Source organism: Sus scrofa, chromosome 14, assembly GCF_054392235.1.
Source record: "Sus scrofa isolate SSC_HxYL_T2T_F1_AM1 chromosome 14, Sscrofa_HxYL_maternal_Yorkshire_Landrace_v2.0, whole genome shotgun sequence".
Taxonomy (NCBI): Eukaryota; Metazoa; Chordata; class Mammalia; order Artiodactyla; family Suidae; genus Sus; species Sus scrofa.
In genome coordinates this window covers 32,286,981-32,307,136 of record NC_139396.1, presented here as the reverse complement: position 1 = coordinate 32,307,136, position 20,156 = coordinate 32,286,981, and the positions used below count along the sequence as shown (strand labels likewise).

The 20,156-nt window shown below is 48.6% G+C and overlaps 1 protein-coding gene and 1 long non-coding RNA gene across 30 annotated transcripts in view; one reads left to right on the top strand and one right to left on the bottom strand.

Moving 5' to 3' along the window:
* The window catches only part of PTK2B (protein tyrosine kinase 2 beta), a 143,582-nt gene that overhangs the window by 90,819 nt on the left and 32,607 nt on the right, over positions 1–20,156 (bottom strand). For 3 of the 29 annotated variants that reach the window (XM_084997739.1, XM_084997746.1, XM_021073185.2), the window contains exon 1: positions 13,416–13,629. The exons of 22 other annotated variants lie outside the window; for them this stretch is intronic. The gene's annotated coding sequence lies outside the window, so the exon portion shown is untranslated. Of the gene's footprint in view, positions 1–6,068; positions 6,242–13,415; positions 13,630–20,156 lie in introns of those variants that run through there. 4 more of the 29 variants (XM_084997736.1, XM_084997747.1, XM_021073184.2 and 1 more) reach the window with 3 other exon arrangements.
* On the top strand, positions 1,985–9,771 carry LOC146396471 (uncharacterized). Its single transcript, XR_014828429.1, has 2 exons — positions 1,985–8,617; positions 9,060–9,771. It is a non-coding gene; the product is annotated as an uncharacterized LOC146396471 (long non-coding RNA).

Here is a 20,156-nt window from a genome sequence, read left to right as displayed (position 1 = left end):
TGGAGTTGGTTACAAGGGCAGTGTGGGTTTGGACACCAGAAAGGCCATTCCCCCGAACAGAGCAGACCCAGCCTAGGCCTGACTCCAAGGTGTCATGATCCATGGGGCCCTCTTTGTCCCCCAGCTCTGGATGAGGAGTCAAAGGGACCTAACAGGAGTTTCTCATTGATGCCTGCTGCACTTGCAGGGGATGGATATGGGGTGACTGCAGGGGAGAGAAGAATTTGCAGGAGATCCATGGCCTTCCTCCATGCCTAGCTGGATATTTGGCTGAGAAAGGACCCTTGGACAGGTTCAGACACTTGCATACCTGGTGTGTTCAGCCCCCTCACCACCTCAGCAGGAACAAGTGCATTCAGATCTCTTTTTACTCAGCTTCACAGAATGCCAGGGCCTCTGCCTGCCTCCTGATGCCCCCAAGAGGGTCTCAGGGAAGGCTGGGCTACTACAAAGCTAAGAGGGCCTCAGGCTTCACAGGACAGAGGGCCCTTGACATTATTTCTAAGTCCATTCATAAGGTCACGGTGTGTGTGTGTGTTTACAACTACTAGTTGGTAAAAGTAAACATTTAAAATACATCACTATATTTTTGCCCTCTTGATAGTTCTTCTTCTATTTTATTTTATTTTTATTTTTTTAGGGCGGCAACTGGAGGTTCTCAGGCTAGGTGTTAAATGGGAGCTGTAGCTGCCAGCCTATACCACAGCCACAGCAGCACCAGATCCAAGCCACATCTGCAAACTACAGCACAGCTCACAGCAACACCGGATCCTTAGCCCACTGAGTGGGGCCAGGGATCAAACCTGAGTCCTCATGGATACTGGTCTGATTCGTTTCCACTGAGCCACGACAGGAACTTCTCTTCTATTTTAATACAGAGAGCTCGAAAAAATGGAAGAGGTCCAGACCTCTCTAGAACCTTAGAGTCCTCATTTTCAGTGAACTTCTACTTCTTCAAATGTCAGGTAAGCCAGGGTATAGCCTCCCCCTCTCTACCTAATAACACTGTTTCTCAGGCACCACTCCGCTCTGCCTGGTGCCCCACCCTCGCCCTGTAGCACCCTCTTCTGTCCACACACACACAGACCCACAAGCACAAATACCCTGGACAAAAGAGTTGCAGCCCCGAGCTGTCCTCTCCCAGCCTCTGACCTACATTCTCAGCAGTTTCTAATGGGACCCCTGCTTCCCTCGGGGACACAGGCTTCCTCTCAAGCAATTTGCATATTGTTCAGCCCGGGGAAGCCCAGGAACCCTGCTTGGGCACTGCCTCCCAGAAGTGGGAGGTCAGGTACTGAGGGGGAGAAGGAGGGGGCTGGAGGTCGAGGTCTCTTCTGTCCCCAGGTGCCAGTCTGATCTCAGCCCAGAGCGGACTCTGCAGGATTGTTGGCAGATGCCCATCAGTCAGCTAAAAGACCTCTGACACTGAAAGAGGTGAAGGCTGCCTACCCCTACGAGACCCTGGGCACCCACATCTGGAGGCTGGTTTTGCCTAGAGAGACTGTGTTGCTTACATAGGAAACAAACTGGGTTGTTGGAAAACCTATGGAGTGGGAAGGGGAAGGGTAACTGCTCTAGCAGAACCCCTGGGATATCCTCTTCGTCTGTTAGGGCTGCTGTCACAGGACACTACGGCTGGGTGACTTATGCATGACAGACATTTATTTCTCACAGGTCTGGAGGCTGGAAGTCTGGAATCTGGGTGCCAGCCTGGCCAGGGGAGGGCCCTCTCTTGGGTGACAGATTTCTCGCTCTGTCTTTGCCTGGTGGAAGGTGCAAAGGAGATTTGTGGGGTTTCTTTTATAAGGGCACTAATCTTATTCATGAGAGCTCCACCCTCATGACTTATCACCTCCCCAAAGTCCCATCTCCTAATACCGTCACCTTGAGGTGGGGGTGAATTTATGGAGTGAGGGACACATTCAGATCATAGCAGATGGAGAGACTGGGGAGGTGGAAGCACCAAGGGACCAGCTGTTCTCAGGGAGGCTAAATTAATTCTAGGGTCGGGGTGGTACAGAGTCGCCTGAGATCACCTAGGATGTTCCCAGTCATCTGAAGACTCAAGTTCCCAGCCATGATTTGCCTGTTTGGGTTTCAGATTTCCTGTCGATCACATGAAGTGGATACTAGGTGGGCCACTGTCCTATTTGAAACCAAAGCTGAGTAAGGGAGAGATGAGGGGGGTGTTGCCAGGGCTGACGGCCAGAGGGCTCGTATTTCTGGGGTAGTGTCAGCGGAGGGGAAAACACTCTGAAAACATAAGGTCTGACGGGTGTTGTTTGGAATCCTCTCAGGAGGGCTTGGTCTGCAATTCCTCGTTGCCGTATCTCACGCCTGAATCCTCTGAGGGTCCCTTTTGCGGCCTTTGACAGGAAGGTACATTTCCAATGACTACCCCTCCCCGACAGTCCCCATCACCTGGGGCCCCTCCAGCCTCCCCATTCTCAGACGTGCACCTCTTGCCTTCTGGGAGGAGGCCAGGTTACTAGTAATACAACATTGTTTGAGTTCTAATCTAACTATAACTATAAAGTTAGTATAATAACCTTAAAATAATAGACATGCCTTGGGTATTTTTAATGTGCCTTGTTACAAATATTATTTCTCAAAATGAGGGGGAAACTGAGGTAGAGAGATGTTCAATGAACTTTCCTGGGGTCCTGAAGCTTGGAAATGGCAAACCTGGCTCCTATTTCCCCACCCAACACCACACTGTCTCTCAAGGAAACATACAGGACTTTGTCACATTGTAGAGGAAACCAGCTGGGGCTTTGGCAGATCCCTGGTCTTGCTCAATAGTTTCTTTTCCCATAGAAAGCCCAGGTGGCACGGTGCCAAGGTTAGTGTAGCCGCTTTCCCAGGGTCTCCGTCTGCACCCCCTCAGCCCAGGTCTGCGCCGCAGGCTGGCTCCGTGATTGCAATAGCCTCCAGGAACATCACTGCACGCCCACCACGCAGGCCCAGGAGAGGGGCTCCAAAGGCAAGCAAAGGGTGGTGTGGAAGTTTACAACCAAGCTGGGCAGACAGAAGTGTCCACAACTTGATTCCACCTGGCAAAGTGTGGCGTGTGCTTCCCAGAGAGGCACAAATCAAATCATAACCGGGCAGCCAGGGAAGGGAAGGCGTTCACCTCTTCTGCTGGGGGAGGGCCCCGTGGATAAGGGGGAAGGGCTTCAGGGACGAGCAGGTTTGTCAACAAAGGAAGTGGGAGGGAAGTTTTCAGCAAAGCTTAGAACGAATGTGGGCAAGACAGCAGGAAAGGGTAAGCCTGCTGATTCAAAGGCTTATAAAGGTGACTCTACTGCGATTATGCATAAGGCAAATTCGCAAGGAAAGGCCCTGAGGGAGCAACTTGGTGCCTGATACATTGATTTAGGCAAGAAGAATTAGCGTCTTGGGAGGGATGAGAAGTAACAATAAGGGATGGATAGAGGGGGCTGTGCTTTTATCCCCCTTTTAGCTACCACAGGGATTGGTAGCTGACTGCAGGAGGAACCAATGTCGCCATCAACCTTCTCTGGGAGATGGGAGCCTGGTGAGGCTATTCAACAAGTTGGAGGATAAGGAGCTTGGGTTGCACAGTTGCATTGGGGGCTGGGGCCACCCATGGTGGGTGAAAGCATGAGAGGGTCAGTCATACTTGCTTAACCACAGGCCGTAATCCACGGGCCCAGTTCTGTTCTCTAAGGCTGCTCCTCAAAAAGTTCATTTCTTTTCTGCCTTTTTTTTTTTTTTGTCTTTTAGGGCCACACCAGTGGCATATGGAGGTTCTCAGGCTAGGGATCAAATCAGAGCTACAGCGCCAGCCTACACCACAGGCACAGCAACGCCAGATCTGAGCTGTGTCTTTGGCCCACGCTGTGCTCACGGCAACACCAGATCCTTAACTCATTGAGCGAGGATCAAACCTGCATCCTCATGGATACTAGTTGGGTTCTTAACCCACTGAGCCACAACAGGAACTCTGTAAAGTCCATTCCAAGTTCCATCTCTGTTATGAAGCTTTCCCTCCCGTCCTTCAATAGGTTGCCCCTTGCTCCCAACAAGAGCAAGATATTGCAGATATCTAAGTTCACTCTTTGGGACCACAGGCTTGTCACAAGCTGGGAACAGTACCTTGTACACGTATGTCTGCAGTTGTATTTAGCACAGAACCTGGAATAGGCCACTTGACCCCAGGAGTACGGAACTAAGAATCTGGCCCAATCCCCTGGGCACATGCTCGGCCACTGCACGGGGCACCTTCCCTGCATGTCCACAGGCTGCTGGTGGAGGTCCTAGCAACATATCTCTGTCCCTTACAAGTTGTGTGTCACAGACACAGTTCCAACTATTCTGAGTTTTGGTTTCCTCCTCTGTAAAATGGGATGATCGCGCAGCTGTTTCAGAGTTGCTGTGGGATTCTGCTCGAGGCTGTGTAGAGGATGCGAGGTACCCCATGGGCATTCCATGAAAGGCACCAGGAACAGCAGGGCAGGCTCTGGGCCTAATCTTAGCCTTGCAGTGGCCTGGATATTTCTTTACTTCCTCATCGGCCGCCTGAGGGAGAGTAATCTTGACCTACAGGACTGGGGGCGGGTAAGATGACCAGGAAGAATTCACAGCAACATGATACAGAAATACTCAGTGACTGGGCCAGCTCAGCACATGGCAGACTTTTCTGGGGCTCCTGCCAAGAGCCGTCACACAGCCCACCCCATGCCCGGGCACAGGCCGGACTGGGTCCCTCTGTCTCACTCAGGGGCAGAGTCCCAGGATGAAAACGACAAAGATTTGCTGTGGGAACATAGTGGACTTGGAAGAAAGGCAGAGCTAGACCCCAATCAGAGATCCCAGGAAGCGAGCATGGGGAAGATGATGCAGCCCAAGCTTCAGCCCAGCGCAGGAGCTCGCTCTAGACTAACTCCTGCTTGAATTCTTCTCGTGACAGGGAACTCACTGTCTCAAAATGTCAGCAGCCTGGCCCATTGTTCAGGGCTCTCATTATACCAAGCCTTCTTTTCTACTCAGCCCAGATCTACTTTTCTATGACTTCTGGGTCTGCCGCCTGGACATACATGTAACAAAGCACTTCTCACTCTCAACAAACAGCCTTTCCATATCAGGAAACAGCTCATCTGCTCCTCCACGTTGTCTCCAGTCCTTCAAACAGTTCTCACGAGATTTCCATCTCCCTATATCCTTCTAGCAAGCCCTCGCCCTCTAGTTCAAGACAGGGCCCTCAGAACTGGGTCCAGGACCAGAGAAGTCCCATGGCCTCCTAGACTGCACTGGCCCAGGCTGTCCCTACCTCACCAGGGAGACTTCCCAGGGCTCAGCAGGATATCCTGGACTGTCCCCACTGCTCATGAGCAGCAGGATGGTGGCTCTCCTTGGAAGACCTGAGTCAAGAGCCCCTGTCAGAAGAATTCCCAGCCAACTCTGGCTGCGTGGGTATCATGGGTGTCCTTTATCACAAAGAAGTGTGATAGTGCCGACAGAGCAGCGACATGCCTGCACTTTGTGACCCTTATTTCTACCTGGTGGCTTGAGGTTTCACATGTGAGTGGCTCTTGGCCAGCTGGCTGATCTCTCTCATCCAAGTCTGATAGGGAGGCCAGGACCAGGACTGAAAGTGATGAACCAGTGAGGCTGGGTCCCTCCTGCCCAATCCCAGGGCTCTGCATCAACCTGTGGCCTCCCCAGGGAGGGGCAGGCTGACATAAAGGGGCTGACCCAAGACCACAGGAGCATTGCTGCATTACTGGGGGCGAAGGTGAGGGGTGAGCAGAGCGGTTCTGGGGAATGGGATGGGGGGCTGAATGTGGGGGTGGCAGAGAACACGATGAAGCAGACTGTCCCAGGCCCTTGCTTCTCCTAGATACCTCCCAGTGAAAACAAAGAAGGCCCTCCACAGGTGCCAGATAAATTCAGCCCAACAATAAATGCCGACCAGGATGCTGCCATGGCCTTGAGGGTCCAACCCTTTCAGCCCTATTCCATCAGATTAGACAAGTCACAGGTGCTGGGGGAGGGGGACACGCTCAAAGTCTGGGTCTCCACCAGCATAAGGAAGTGACACATACCTGCCATGCTGAGAGGGAGCTGCTGGGTGACTCACGGCCCAGGAAGTGGAAAGGGGAGGACAGGTTGGCTCGGGGTGGGGGAAGGGGAGGGGGACGAGGCCCTGGGAAGCTCAGGCACCGGCAGGGCCCCGGGCTCTATCTTTTCAGCTTCTTGGCCCTGCCTCCAGGGTTATAAACTGGGTCAGCAGAATGGGAGGAGGCTCGGGGCCAGCCCTGGATTAGCACAGTCCTGCAAGGGATTGGTCAGCAATCTGTGTCCAAAAAAGGAAGTTCCAAAGGGAGACCAGGCCCTCACTTCCCACCACCCAAGTGGGCAGGTTAGTAGACATCAAGGAGGCATACACTCAGTCCCTCGGTTCATGACGCAGAGGCTGCATTTCTTGGCACCCCCGGGCAGAGCTGGCTGCAAAGATGGATTTGAGGATGAGAAAAATTCCTGACGGAGGGTGTTGGATCCTGGGTTAATGGGTGACAGGAAGTGGGGGGTGTGGAGGTGAGCGGCCCAGCTGCTCTGCAGCCCTGTGAATATGGGTGTGGAGCCCCAAGGGACCTTAGCTCACTGGGGACCTGGGTGCAGGGCAGCTGGGCTTTCACCTGGGGAGGCCACTTCCTCTGACACCAGAGATAGAATGGGTCCTTCCAGCCACGGGGCAGCTTCCTAACCTTACAGAAAAGGGGGCTGGCTCCCAGGTGCCCAGAGCCCTGGGCCCACCAGAAAGTCAGAGCGAGAGCTGGGCTGTGGTTCTCCCCCGCCAGCACCCTCTCCTTTAAAAAGCCAAATCCTCACCATGCTTCCTTCATTACCCCACTGGCTATCTGAATGACCTGAAATTTTACTTAGAGAATAATTGAGGACCCCTTTTTTTCTGGTTATCATTTGGAAGGAGAAGAAATCTCCAACTCATGACCCACAGGACAAAAGAAATACAGTTCTGGCTTTTTTTTTTTCCCCTCCATCCCTCTAGTCAAAATACACCAGGTGCAATGTTCTACATACAAGTCTTTCACATCCCTTTTTTTTCTGGTTCACAGCATATATGGCATCATACTTGGGGGTATTTCTCAGTACTGTAGGGCATTGTGCCAGGGGAAGTCCTGCCCTTTGCCACCCACCCCCACATCTGCAGGGTTTAATCACCCCTGGTGTCGCAGGGCTACCTGGTAGAGAGAGTTAGCTTCCAGATCAGCGGGGTTCACACTGTGAAGTGGGGAGGGGAGGAAGGGGAGGAGGGAGGGCCCTGGTGACAGCCCCACCTCTGGCCTCTGTGATATCTGGGCAGCTTCTTTCCTGACCACCGACTGAGTCAGGCTCCAGTTGGAGGACTCTCTGCCTCAGAATAACGTGCCTTTCCTTGGCCGCCTTTGCTAGAATTGCAAATTTACATTTCTTCCTCAGGCCTGGTCCTTGCCTAGAGTGCCGGATGCAGTCTCTAGATTCTGCACTGTAGCCCTCAGATCCAGCTGACTCAGTGATATTTGCTGACTGAAGAAATGAAAGTGAGCTTCCGCCCATGCAAGAACGTGAGGTCAGATAGTTTACAGTCGTGAAAGACTGGCCCAGTGTAGAACGGGCCACCCCCCTCCAGATATGCAGAAATACTGGACAAAACACAGCAACAGAGAAATCTTATCACAGCCAAGCTGGGAAGCGGAAATTCTCAGGTATCCGAGCTAGAGGGTCCTTCAGGCAGAGTGGTGAGTGGGGACTGAAGTGGTGGAGACCCCTGGGGCTGGGGCTGGGGGCTAATGTTCACACAGGGAGTTGGTGTCTGGGTTCAGATCCTTGGGAGGCATGGAACACCAAGAAGAAATAGAGATGGGCCCTGGAACCACTGCATGCCGGCCCACAGAGGGGAGGAGGCTTAACCTCTGCCCGGGGCCCAGTTTGAAAAAAAGAAAAAGAAAAAGAATTTAGAAACCAGAGACTGTGCCAGTCTACATATGTGCACCAGGAATTCTAATCCAAGTAATTAAAATAAAAACAAATCCAGAAATGGTGACAAGTGATTCAGGCAGAAGAAAAAGCAAAGCTTGGCAGGACATTTCCACAATCAGAAATGGAGTGGGAACCCCCACCCCACATGTACACACACACACACACAGAGTTCAAAATTACAAACCATGCAGATTAACAACCCATTGTGAGGAAGGCTCAGTAGACACAAATCGTCAATTAGAAAATCAAGAGCTGGAGTTCATGGAATAATTCAGGACCATAACGAGTCTAATGAAATATTTAAATAGAGGAGGGGGAGAAAAGGTATGAGAAATCCAAGATGATAATCCTGATGGCTAAATTTCAGGAGGGAGCATCTTAAAAACAAGGTAACACTACAATACTCTTCTGCAATAACCTGGAAGATGTGAGGCCAAAGGTTGGACTTGAAGTGTCATAAAGTCCTTCCACTTTGGGGAGGAGGATGATGGTATTGGTTAATGTTACACTTTCAAGACAAGCGATGTGTTAAAGATGAGCAAAGGCACTAAGATGATAAAATTGTATTATACAGAAGTTCCTGTTGTGGCTCAATGGTTAACCAATCTGACTAGTATCCATGAGGATGCAGGTTCGATCCCTGGCCTTGCACAGTGGGTTAAGGATCCAGTGTTGCCATGAGCTGTGGTGTAGGTCACAGACATGGCTCAGATCCTGTGTTTTTGTGGCTGTAGTGTAGGCTGGCAGCTACAGCTCCGATTCAACCCCTAGCCTGGGAACCTCCATATGCTGAGGGTATGGCACTAAAAAAGAAAAAAAAAAAAGAATTGTACTATACAATTTCCAAACCAGTAGAGTGAAAAAGGAGGAGGTGAAATAAGCAAAATCAATCCAATGAAGGCAGTAAGGCAAGAGAAAGGCAAAGAGGAAGATACATTTGCAAATACAAAATAACAGTAGAAAGGTACTGAACATATTAGAAGTCTCAATAAATTTTTAAAAAACACTTAAACTGGAGTTCCCGTCGTGGCGCAGTGGTTAATGAATCTGACTAGGAACCATGAGGTTGCGGGTTCGGTCCCTGCCCTTGCTCAGTGGGTTAAGGATCCGGCGTTGCCGTGAGCTGTGGTGTAGGTTGTAGACATGGCTCGGATCCTGTGTTGCTGTGGCTCTGGCATAGGCCGGTGGCTACAGCTCCGATTGGACCCCTAGTCTGGGAACCTCCATATGCCGAAGGAGCAGCCCAAGAAATAGCAAAGAAAGACAAAAACAAACAAACAAACAAACAAACAAAAAACACTTAAACTGCCTGTTAAGCAGTTCCCTTGTGGTGCCATGCGTTAAGGATCTGGCGTTGTCACTGCAGCAGCTGGGGTCACTGCTATGATGCGGGTTTGATCCCTGGCCCAGGGAATTTCTACTTAACTCAGATAGAACCAAAAAAGAAAATTGTCTGTTTAAAGATGAAGACCTTTTGATTCAATTTTTTTTTTCTTTTTATACCTGCACCTGTGGCATGTAGCAGTTCCCAGGACAGGGGCCAAATTGGAGCTGCAGTTGTGGCGTACAGCACAGCTTGCACCTATGCCAGATCCTTAACCCACTGAGCAAGGCCAGGGATCACCCTGCATCCTCACAGAGACAATGTCAGGTCCTTAAAATGCTGAGCCAGGAACTCCTAGATTCAATTTTTAAAAATCCAGTTGTAAGAGTTCCCATTGTGGTGCAACAGAAATGAATCTTTCTTGGAATCATGAGAGTGCAGGTTCAATCCCTTGCCTCGCTCAGTGGGTTAGGGATCCGGTGTTGCCGTGAGCTGTGGTGTAGGTCACAGATGCGGCTCAGATCTGGCATTGCTGTGGCTGTAGTGTATGCCAGCAGCTGTAGCTCCAATTCGACCCCTAGCCTGGGAACCTCCATATGCTATGGGTGCAGCCCTAAAAAGCAAAACAAAACAAAACAAAACAAAAGACAAATTGTAAATAGTTTACAAGAAACAAACCTAACACATTAAAACATTTTGAAAAGCTGAAAGTAAGGGGGTAGAAAACTATAAACCAGACCATTACTAAACAAAAGAAAGTTGACGCAGATATATAAAATAACAAACCAGCTACGTTGAAGGAGAAAAGTTAAAATATTATTATGAGTAAGAGCGATTTTATAAAGAAAAAACTTCACTAGAAAGATATAATAATGAACACATCCAAACACAGAAAATGAAAAATATAAAGCAAAAATTAGCAGAAATACATAAAGAATATTACCCTTCCCAACTTCATTTGGCCTGAACTGAAATGTCCTGCATTCAGTTCAGCAGAACTTCTAGCACTGAGCCATGTCCATGGCCCTGTGCTCCCCTGATGGAAGTCAGATGGTTATAAGCAACCTACACAGAAGGGGAGCAAAGGGAGAGGGCACTGGGAAAAAACCTGAACACCTATCATGTTTAAGACACTGTGCTAAACACTGAGGCACCATCTGATGTAACCTCACAGAAATCCAGTGAGGTTGGATTGGTAACCCCAGAGAAGAAACTGAAGTTCAAGGATATTAAGTAACTTTTCAGAGGTCACAAGACTGGTGAGCAATAGTGCTTGACTATTCAATATAACCTCTGTGAGGCCAGGGACCCTTGTACCTGCAGCGTGGAAAACTAAGTCTAACACAGGCTAGGAACTTGATAAATACCTACTGCTAGAGACTAAATGTCTGTCTACCCCCGAATGTTAAATTCTAACTCCCAAGACGATGGTATTAGAAGCTGAGTCTTCTGGGAGGTGATGAGGTCATGAGGGTGGAGCCCCCAGTAAGGGGATTAGTGCCCTAATGAAAGTGAGCTCTGAGAAATCTCTTGCTCCTTCCACCATGTGAGGACACGGTGAGAAGACAGCTGTGAACAAGGAAACAGGCTCTCACCAGACGTCAAATCTGCTGACAGCTTGATCTTGGACTTCCCAACCTCCAGAGCTGGGAGAAATACGTTTGTTCTTTAAGGTATCCAATCTGTGGTACTTCTGTTACAGTAGCCTGAGCAGACAAAGACAGCTGCTTAATAAATGAATGGATTCAGGTAATTCCAAGCCTGAGTGTTTTCTCCCTAAGCCAGAGCACTTACTGTAGCTTTAACCTTAGCTATTTGTCTCTTCACTTCATCCCAGTCTCCCCTCCAGCAAAGGTTTCTCCTCTGTCCCATCTGTTTACTGGCTATCCTCCACTCCCCATCCAGAGTTGGCAAAGGAAAGCGGGGAGAGTCGGACTCTCGCAAAACGTCCAGGGTGTCTCATGGACACAGACAACGTCCTTGTAGGTTGGTATTGGGTAATGATGCTCTGGGTGGTGGTTGAGGTAAAGGGCAGGCACAGGGTGGCCCAGTGCACTGGAGGTTTGGGAGGAAATGCGTTTTTCTTTATCCTCCCCTGTCAGTTGCTATCCTCTCCCTACCCTATTTGGCCCTGAGCAGATGTCTAGAAGCAATGAGGGAATCATGAGGTGTTTAAACACCAATTGAAATGGACCTGGAACTACCTGAGTGGTGGGCAAGTTCTTGGGAATGGAAGCAGCATCACTGGACAGATGAATTTTAGTCTGTAGCTTTAAAAAGGGGTTTGTTCATTTTTTTTTTTTTGAAATAATGATAGACTCATAGGAAGCTGCAAAAAGTAGCCCAGAATCCCGTGTGCCCTTCATCCATCTTTCCCTCATGTTGACATCTTGCAGTATAATATCAAAACCAGAAAACTGACATTGGTATACTACTGGGAGGAGACCACAGACCTAATTGCATTTGCACTATTTTCCACGTGGATTTGTGTGTATATGTGTAGTTCTATGCACTCTTATCTTGTGTGTATGATTGTGTAACTATCTCCACAATTAAGATATAGAACTGTTCCATCGGCATGAAAGAAATCCCTGGTGTTACCCCCCCATCTCTGCAACGAATTTGTTCCCCATCTCTAGGGTTTTTGTCTTTTTAAGAAAGTTACATACTGGGATCATACTGGGACCCTTTGCCATTGACTTTCTTTTTTTATTTTGCATAATTCCCTTGAGGTCCACCCAAGTCACTGTATGTGTTGATAGTCTATTCTGTCTTATTGCTGAGTAGTATTTTATTGCGTGGATGTACCAGTCACCCACTGAAGGACATCTGGGTTGTGTCTAGTTTGGGGCTATTGACTGCAGCTCTTTGATAGAAGGACAGCTAGTCCTGCTCCAGGCTGCAGAGCCATCAGAATTCCTGGTTTGCAGCCAGGATCTGGCTCTACTTTCAGGTACTATGCATGCACAGAATGGGGAAAGGACTGTATGCCATGAATTGGCTTTTCAGCCAAGGCTCATTCCCACTTACACAGCGTTGTAAATCAACTATACTCTAATAAAAATAAAAGAAAATAAAGAAGACTGACAGCAATGCTAACACAGGCCATTCCTACCCAGGGTCACAATGCATTCGCATACATCATGGAGAAGAATGGCCATCAGCCAATGGCTCCTGTTCTCTTGTTATGTTGTAACTAAATGAAGGTAACACAACCAGTAGTGCCCTCAGAAGGTTTGGCTAATAGATAATACTGCAAGGAACACCTTACTATATAAGAAGTGCATTTCTGCATATGTTTCATTAGAAGAGAGTTCCAGAGGCAGAACGGCAGTAGGAAGGCACACACTCTTCTTTTAGTGCTTGTTGTCAAGCTGCTTTCCCAAAAGGCAGTTGTATTACTTTCCTATTGTAACAAATTATCACAAACTTTCTGGCTTAAAACGACACAAATTCATCGCCCCGTTCAGGAAGTCAGAAGTCCTAAAATTAAGGTGCCAGCAAGGCTGCATTCCTCTGGAAGCTCAAGGGAAAATCCTTTTCTTTGTCTTTTCCAGCTTTTAGAAGCTGTGTGTATTTGTTGGCTCATTGGTTCCTTCCTCCACCTTCAAAGCCAGCAAGCAGAGCAGCATCTTAAACTCTCTCTCCCTGTGACTTGTGATTCTGTTGTCATTTGCCTCCTGCTGTCACATCACCTTCTGTGACTTGGACCCTCCTCTCTCCCTCTTCTGAGGCCACTTGTGTTGTGCACACAGGTACCCAGGATAATCTCCTCATCTTGAGGTCCTTAACCTAATCACATCTGCAGAATCTCTTCTGCCATGTAAACCAACATATTCACAGGTTTTCAGGTTAGGGCAACATGACAAGGAAGTCAAGCTCAGTTATCTCTTTCGTATAACTGTCAAACAACTCAGCAGTATGTCACTGATTTATTGATGTATAACTTGTGACCTGGCTGTCCATCCTTTCTGAAAAGTTTAAGTTCTTAGCTAGAATATGATTACACAATGCCAATGCCCAAGCACTTTAGATGTCGCCATTTCCCTCCATTTCACAAGTTTAACGATCCTCTCAACAGACATACCTGCCAGCAGGTGTAAATTTGCTACAGGACCGAAGCCTGCAAATTCACCACAGAAGACCTTACTCGATTTGTCTGCCTGCAGTGCGCCTCCTCCTTTTTCTTCAGAGAATTTTTCTTGTTGTCTTTGTGGGAAACTAGTCCTCTTTCCATGGCAACCAGGTAGTTTTAGTGGAGGCTACCCATTATGGGAGACCATCTCTTCAATCTCCTTCCCCTGGTGGACCACAGGATGGGATGTGTTACTCAAGCTGGGGCAAACATGGTACCTGCCCTCCTGGCCGGGGAGGGGGGGGGACTGGCCCAGAAATAGATGCATGATAATAGCCAAGCCAATCAGAGTTCTTTTTTAGCATCTTTCAAATTTTGTCTTAGGGAAGAGGTCTTCTCCTGTGGGTGTGTGGGCCGTGGACGAGAGCTTGGATACAATTAGAGGCGATGCCCCCTGCCTTTTGTAGAAGTTGTTTTGAATGAATGAAGACAACATGCAGTGAGAGCCAGAGAGGTAGAAGGGCAGACCCCGGGGACCCCTGGCTGTGTCTAAGCACCTGGTTCTCATTGTTCCTGAATTCAGCTGTTTTCTGAATCTTCCTTTAGTTTGTGTATGATCCAGCAAATCCTATCTTTGGGGTTTGTGTCATCTTCAACTACAAGAATACCGACTATGACAATGACAGGAGTGTGATGCCCTCCTTTCCTTGCTTCATCCTCTACAGCTGATTGTTTTCTGAGGATGCTTTATTTCTCTTACTGCTTGAGAAACTTACTCCAAAGCCACCCTTGGCAGGGTCTAAGTGACGATGGGGTTTAATGAGTAGGCACTCCCAGGCTATTCATCCAGAGCAGATAAACAGTAGGAAATCACATCCCCAATGAAGCATTGCCTTAGAGCAACCCTGCCGCCAGAGTGTCTCATTGGTTGAAGCATTGGTCTTGGTCTGGGCTGCCCTTACAGGGTAGATGTGGGGATTGTGTTGTGGTGACCAAAGCATGAGTGTGTGAGTGTGTGTGAGTGTGTGTGTGTGTGTGTGTGTGTGTGTGTGTCTGTCTGAGAGAGAGAGAAAGGGAGGGAGAGAGAGAATGTGTGAATGAATTTGTTAGGGACTTTGCTTATTCATACTCAAAGGTGAAGGTTTGCATTTAGGTCAGGCTGGGCCCTTCCTATCCCATGAGAAGAAAGAAGAGGGAGGGAGAAAAATCTTGACATCGGATTAGCAAGCAGTGAGCACTGCATCCGAGTTGTCCAGGTAAACAGCAGCACTTTCTTGGACAGGCAGGCCACTGTCCTCCTTGATGGGGGTGGGGGGGCACTGGCTTGGCCTGGTGACTCTCTGTCCACCCCATGGCCTTTATCTTAGGCATCAGATAGAACAAGGCCCCAACATTAACAACCCCACCCATGTGCAGCTCACGGCAGATGTGTGGTTAGACCTTCTGGGCCTCTTTTGCAGTGGGTGCTAAATACATATTTTTGGAATGAATCCCCTTTATTCCTGAGACTAGATGGGCAGTCCCATGAGCATGTGGTCATTGGCCTCTCTGTGTCTCCTTGAGGCGCTGTAGCCTCAGGGGGCTGGGGGGAGGGAGGCCCCGTGCTTCTCATTCACTGCTTGTGGTTGTTGTTGTGATAGAAGACGCTGGGACGTGGCAACATTCTCTTGTGTTCAAAATCAGGTGCCTCCCAATAAGTCCAAGTTCCTCTCTTGACTCTTAGAGCCAAAACAAGTTCACACGTGTGGGCTGGCCCAGATGACACGTCCCCTATACACAGTGAGTATAGAATGTTCTTGCTCTAACAAGCATTTACAAGAGGCAAGCTGGTTAGGAGGCTTTTCCTGTCTTTTGTTTGCCTGGTTCACAGGAACACATTTTGACCTTTCCTTGGCCTCCATATGCTGGAGACAACAAATTCTATAGATGAGTAGGTGGGTGAAAAAAGCACTTTGGCAGTTTGTCAAGGTACATGCACAGCACATTCTTAAAAAGAAGATGGGGTGGTGGGGCGACACCATTTGTGTTCATTGGTGAGTGCTTTGAAAGCTGGGAAGGGTGGGGATCTCGATGTTTAGAAGAGCAGAGGGGGTCTGGGGTAGCCGGGGAGAGGGGAGGCAGCACACCCGGGGGGTGGAGAGGCACCCCCTGAACCTGCCCCCTGAGTCACGTATGACGGGCCCAGCACAGCAAGCGCAGCAGTCAGCTCCCTGCCCAGGGGAAGTGGGGCCCGAATAGCAGACTGAGTCATACGTATTGAAGAGACCATGGGAACAAAAGCTGTAGACAGGAGCCTGTGCGGGGGCTAGCACTCACATTGCTTTTACCACCCATTAGCATCCTTTCTCTTTCCTCGAGTGGATGGGCTACGTGGGATGTGGGTTAAGAAAATCAAACACAGCTTCCATTTTTCACATCAACCTTCAGCTGGCGCTTTTAACCCTTACAGAACCAGGTGTGTCCTGAGAGACTTGCTCACAGCTGACACTGGATGTTTTACCGTTCCCTTTAGAATCAGGCCTACCATTGCAGTCAAAAGAAAATGTTTATGAGATGAACCTGGAAAATGGACAATGCTGATAATTTAAAGGTAAGTTTTAAATTGTGAAGACTCCTTGGGAGCACTATTCCCTTCTTGTAAAAGATCTTTTGGCGGATCCAGTTCTAGAGCCGGAAAGAAGCCACCAGGGACAAGCAGAGGAACAAAAGTCAATAGATCTGGGGGTTCAGCAAGTTCTGTCTCCAAATTGCTGCGGGGCCTTACGCAGGTCACTTTCCCATTTTCTCATTTTTGTATTGTTATTTGAAAAGTAGAAGAAACTCTCTAGAGAATAGCAGTCACCCACATTTCCACGGCTCCAAATAAAGCACTGTTTACACATTGGAGACTCTCATGTTTGTTAGCAAAAGGGTTGGACTGGGTGATGGCCAAGGCCCCTTCCAGCTTAACATTCTCTGATTCTATGACTAATTATTCTACGGGTCCAGTCATAACAGAAATCAAGTCTGTTAAGAACTCCTTAAAGCATCCCCACCAAATACCTATATTTTTTTAATGTTAGTGGCAATGTGGTTAACTATTGACACTTATGTTACATCCAACCCCTCACAACTTTATTACGAAGCAGGAGTTCCAAACTTTTTTATGTATTTATTCATCTTCCCCCTGAAGCCATTGGGTTGGAGGATGGGTAGCAGCAAAGGCCCTGAGTGAAGCTGACTCTCCTCCCCAAAGGGCTTGGAAATAGAAGCAAAGCCAGAGCTTTGAGAGTTACGGGGAACGTCCATCTTTCCTGTTGGATCCTCTTTATAAGGAGACCCTGTACTTGCCTGGGGGAAGTTTACTGAAGAGAATACAGAGGTTCTGGAATGTTTATTCATTTTTGGCCAGACTCCAAAATCTATTGGTTGGCTATACTTTCATTTATTTAACTTACTGTAAACTTCTGATGTCATATACTTTTATATCTCTGGCTTCAGGTATCCTCCATTTGCAAACGCAGCTTTGTCAGGCCACGGTTAAACACAGAACCACCATGGAAGTCTCCATGACATACACCCAAACACCTCCACCGGTGATTCTTCCCTAGTACCTCCATCGAGCCTTGGGCATTTTCTGACTCATTTGTTTTCCTTACTGAAAGGACAGAGCAGTCTATGTTCCCAAGCCAGAACTAGAAGAAGCCTCAAGTGCTAGATAATCACCAGCCATCTTGGTCTTGGGGCCCAAGGCTGAGGGAGTGAAATCTATTCCTCTGGCCACAAGATACTCTCTGTGCAGAAGGCATCAGTTCTCTCCATGACGGCCTTTGGAAGGCAAGTGACTGTCACCTCTCAATTTGCTACAGTTTTCACACTGAAGGGGGCTTTAGACTTCTTTTTTTTTTTTTTTAAACGGCCACACCCATGGCATATGGAAGTTCTGGGGCTGGGGATTGATTCTAAGCTGCAGCTGTGACTTAAGCTGAAGCTGTGGCAAAGCCAGATCTTATAACCCACTATACTGGGTTGGCGATTGAACCTGTGCCTCTGCAGTTGGATTTTTTGTTTTTTTTTCATTTTTTTGGCCACCCCATGGCTTAAGGAGTTCCTGGGCCAGGGTTCAGATCTAAGCCACCGCTATGACCTAAGCCACAGCTGTGGCATTGCTGGATCCTTAACCCACTGTGCTGTGCCAGGGATTGAACTTGCATCCCAGCATTCCCAAGATGCTGCTGATTCTGTGCTGCTGGATTCTTAACCCACTGTGTCACAGTGGGAACTCCTAGACATTTTTTAATCTAACTCTCATTTTATAGGGGAGAAAATGGCACCAGGTTTGTCCAAGATCATCACTATATCTAAAAGTTGTAAGACTTTGAAATGTGTGAAGGCTATTGACACATATGATCTTTAGGCTTTATAGCAGCTCTGTGCATTTGACAACTCAGGTGTACTTAGCCCCGCTTTACAGGTGAACAGAAGGAACCTCAGGGCTGTTGAATACAAGACTCAAGATCAGAGGAACTGACCCTGACCGGGAGCCCTGGGCTGGCCCTCCGCCTCCCAGCCAAGCGTTCTTGTCATGGCATGGCACTGCCTCTTGAGAACCCAACCAGAAAACTGGTTTTCACTTGAGGAGAGGAGCCTCCAAAGGGAGAATAAAGAGGTAGTGATGGAAGGAGAGGAAGAAAATAGTTCCCCAAGTATATGTGATGTATTTTGTTGGGCTCTTTTTATGTTACTTTGTGTAATGGTCACCATAGTCCAGTGAGGTAAATACTCCAATCCTCTTAGAAGATAAAAACTTAGAAAGGTTAAAGAAACATGACCTGAATCACAGAATCAAGGAGGAAAAAGGATCTGGAGTTGGAATACATGTCTTCAGACTCTAGACCCTCTCACCTTCTCTATTGTCTCATGGATACACAACACCTGAGAATTCCAAGTCACGATGATCTGGTTTCTGATCAGGACACCAAGAGAGGGCAGGAAGTGGACTTCAGCCTACTGTGTGGCATCTGCCCAGTGGCTTGAGGCTGGGATGTAAGGAACATAAGGGACAGAGGTTGCGGGGGGGACATGGTTGACCTGAGGAATCCGGGGCTGTCCAGCCACAAGGAGGAACATCTGAAAGGCAGAGGGACCAGGACTGGAAGAACAAGGGGGCTGCAAGGGAGGAGAACAGGGCAGTGCCAGAACACTGAAGAACAACCTTCAAGTGGGAGAGCGAAGGGAACGTGGAGGCTGGGGGCTAGGGGCAGGGGTGGGGGTAGGGGGACAAGGGCTTGGTGCAGGGCAGGGCTGCGTGGGAGCAGAGAGGATTCTGCAAGCTGCCCTGCCTGCATCACAGGCATCCAGAGAACAAGTGCAAGCAGAGAAATCCGGCCCTTCAAGAACCACCTACCCAGCCGCCCCCACAGAGACATTACCCAATGCCAAGTTAAAGTGAAGCAGCAACCAATTTGGGCCCCTGGAGGATGAGCCAATATCTCTAGAGCATGATGCTGGCCATCTCTGACAGTTACCTTCCTCTAGTTTTGCAGAGAGAAACCAGGGAACTGTTTGTATTGTCTGCAGTGCTCCATGGACAGTGCTGGGAGGTGCGATCACACCTCCCCTACCGGTTGCTAAGCAACAGCATTAAGCCGTTGTGCAAGGCTGAAGCTCTAGGAGGTGTGTGTTGGAGGGTGTGCACGCTGGGGAGGAGCTGCAGAGTGGGGTAGAAGGAGAAGTAGGCTCTGCTGCTTTTGCTTTGACTGAGGCATCTTGGCAGGTGAAGTTTGGGAGAGCCCCATTGTACAGAGGGAACATGGACGAATTGGCAAAACTGGATGGTGGGGAACAAATGAAGAAACTTGAGTATTCACCACATAGGAAGAGGACTGAGCTCTGTTTGAGTCTGTACCTCAAAGACAGGTCTCAGGGCAGACAGGTTTCAGGCGCTTAGTCTCACTAGCTTTCAAATCCTGGAATATTTCAGATTTTTCCCCCTTATGCAACTCGGTTCTCATTTTATCTAGAGATAATTTTACTTATTTGGAGATCATTTTATCTGAATTGGAAGGAAAAGCATCTTTAGTGTGTGAAACTTGAGGTCTTTCCAGGTCCACGTTGCTAGGGCGGAAAGCTGCTGAAGGAACAGAGTGGGCTGGTTCAAGGGAAAGGAATTCTCCATCTCTGGGGATGTCTATACTGACAACCACCTGACACAGGAGCTTCTTCGAAGAGTGGCCTTGAAAGAGAGGTAGAGGAGACGGTAGGAACAAAGGCATGAGAGAGGAAAGTAAAGGATGTGTTCTGAGAAGACTTAACTAGAAGAAGGTAAAGTGGAATGAGCAGAAGTGTGTCGCCCCCAAATTCACGTGTTACTGTCCTAACTCCCAGTACTTCAGAAGGTGACTGTCTTTGGAGCTAGGATGTTTATTGACATATGAAGGTAAGGTAAGGTCACTGGGTTGGGCCATAGTCAGTATGACTGGTGTCCCTATAAGCAGAGGAAATTATGACAAGGACATGAACAGTGGGAAGGCCATGTGAGGACACAGGGAGAAGATGGCCATCTATAAGTCAAGGACGGAGGCCTCAGAAGACACCAATCTTTGCCAACACTTGATCTTGGACTTCCGGTATCCAGAGCTTTGAGAGAAGAAACATTTGCTGTTTGAGCTGCCCAGTCAGTGGTATTTGTTATGATGGCTGAGCTGACTAGTACAAGAATGAGCAGCAAGGCTGAGAGAGTGGAACAGAGACAGACTGAGAGGAGTTCTGGGA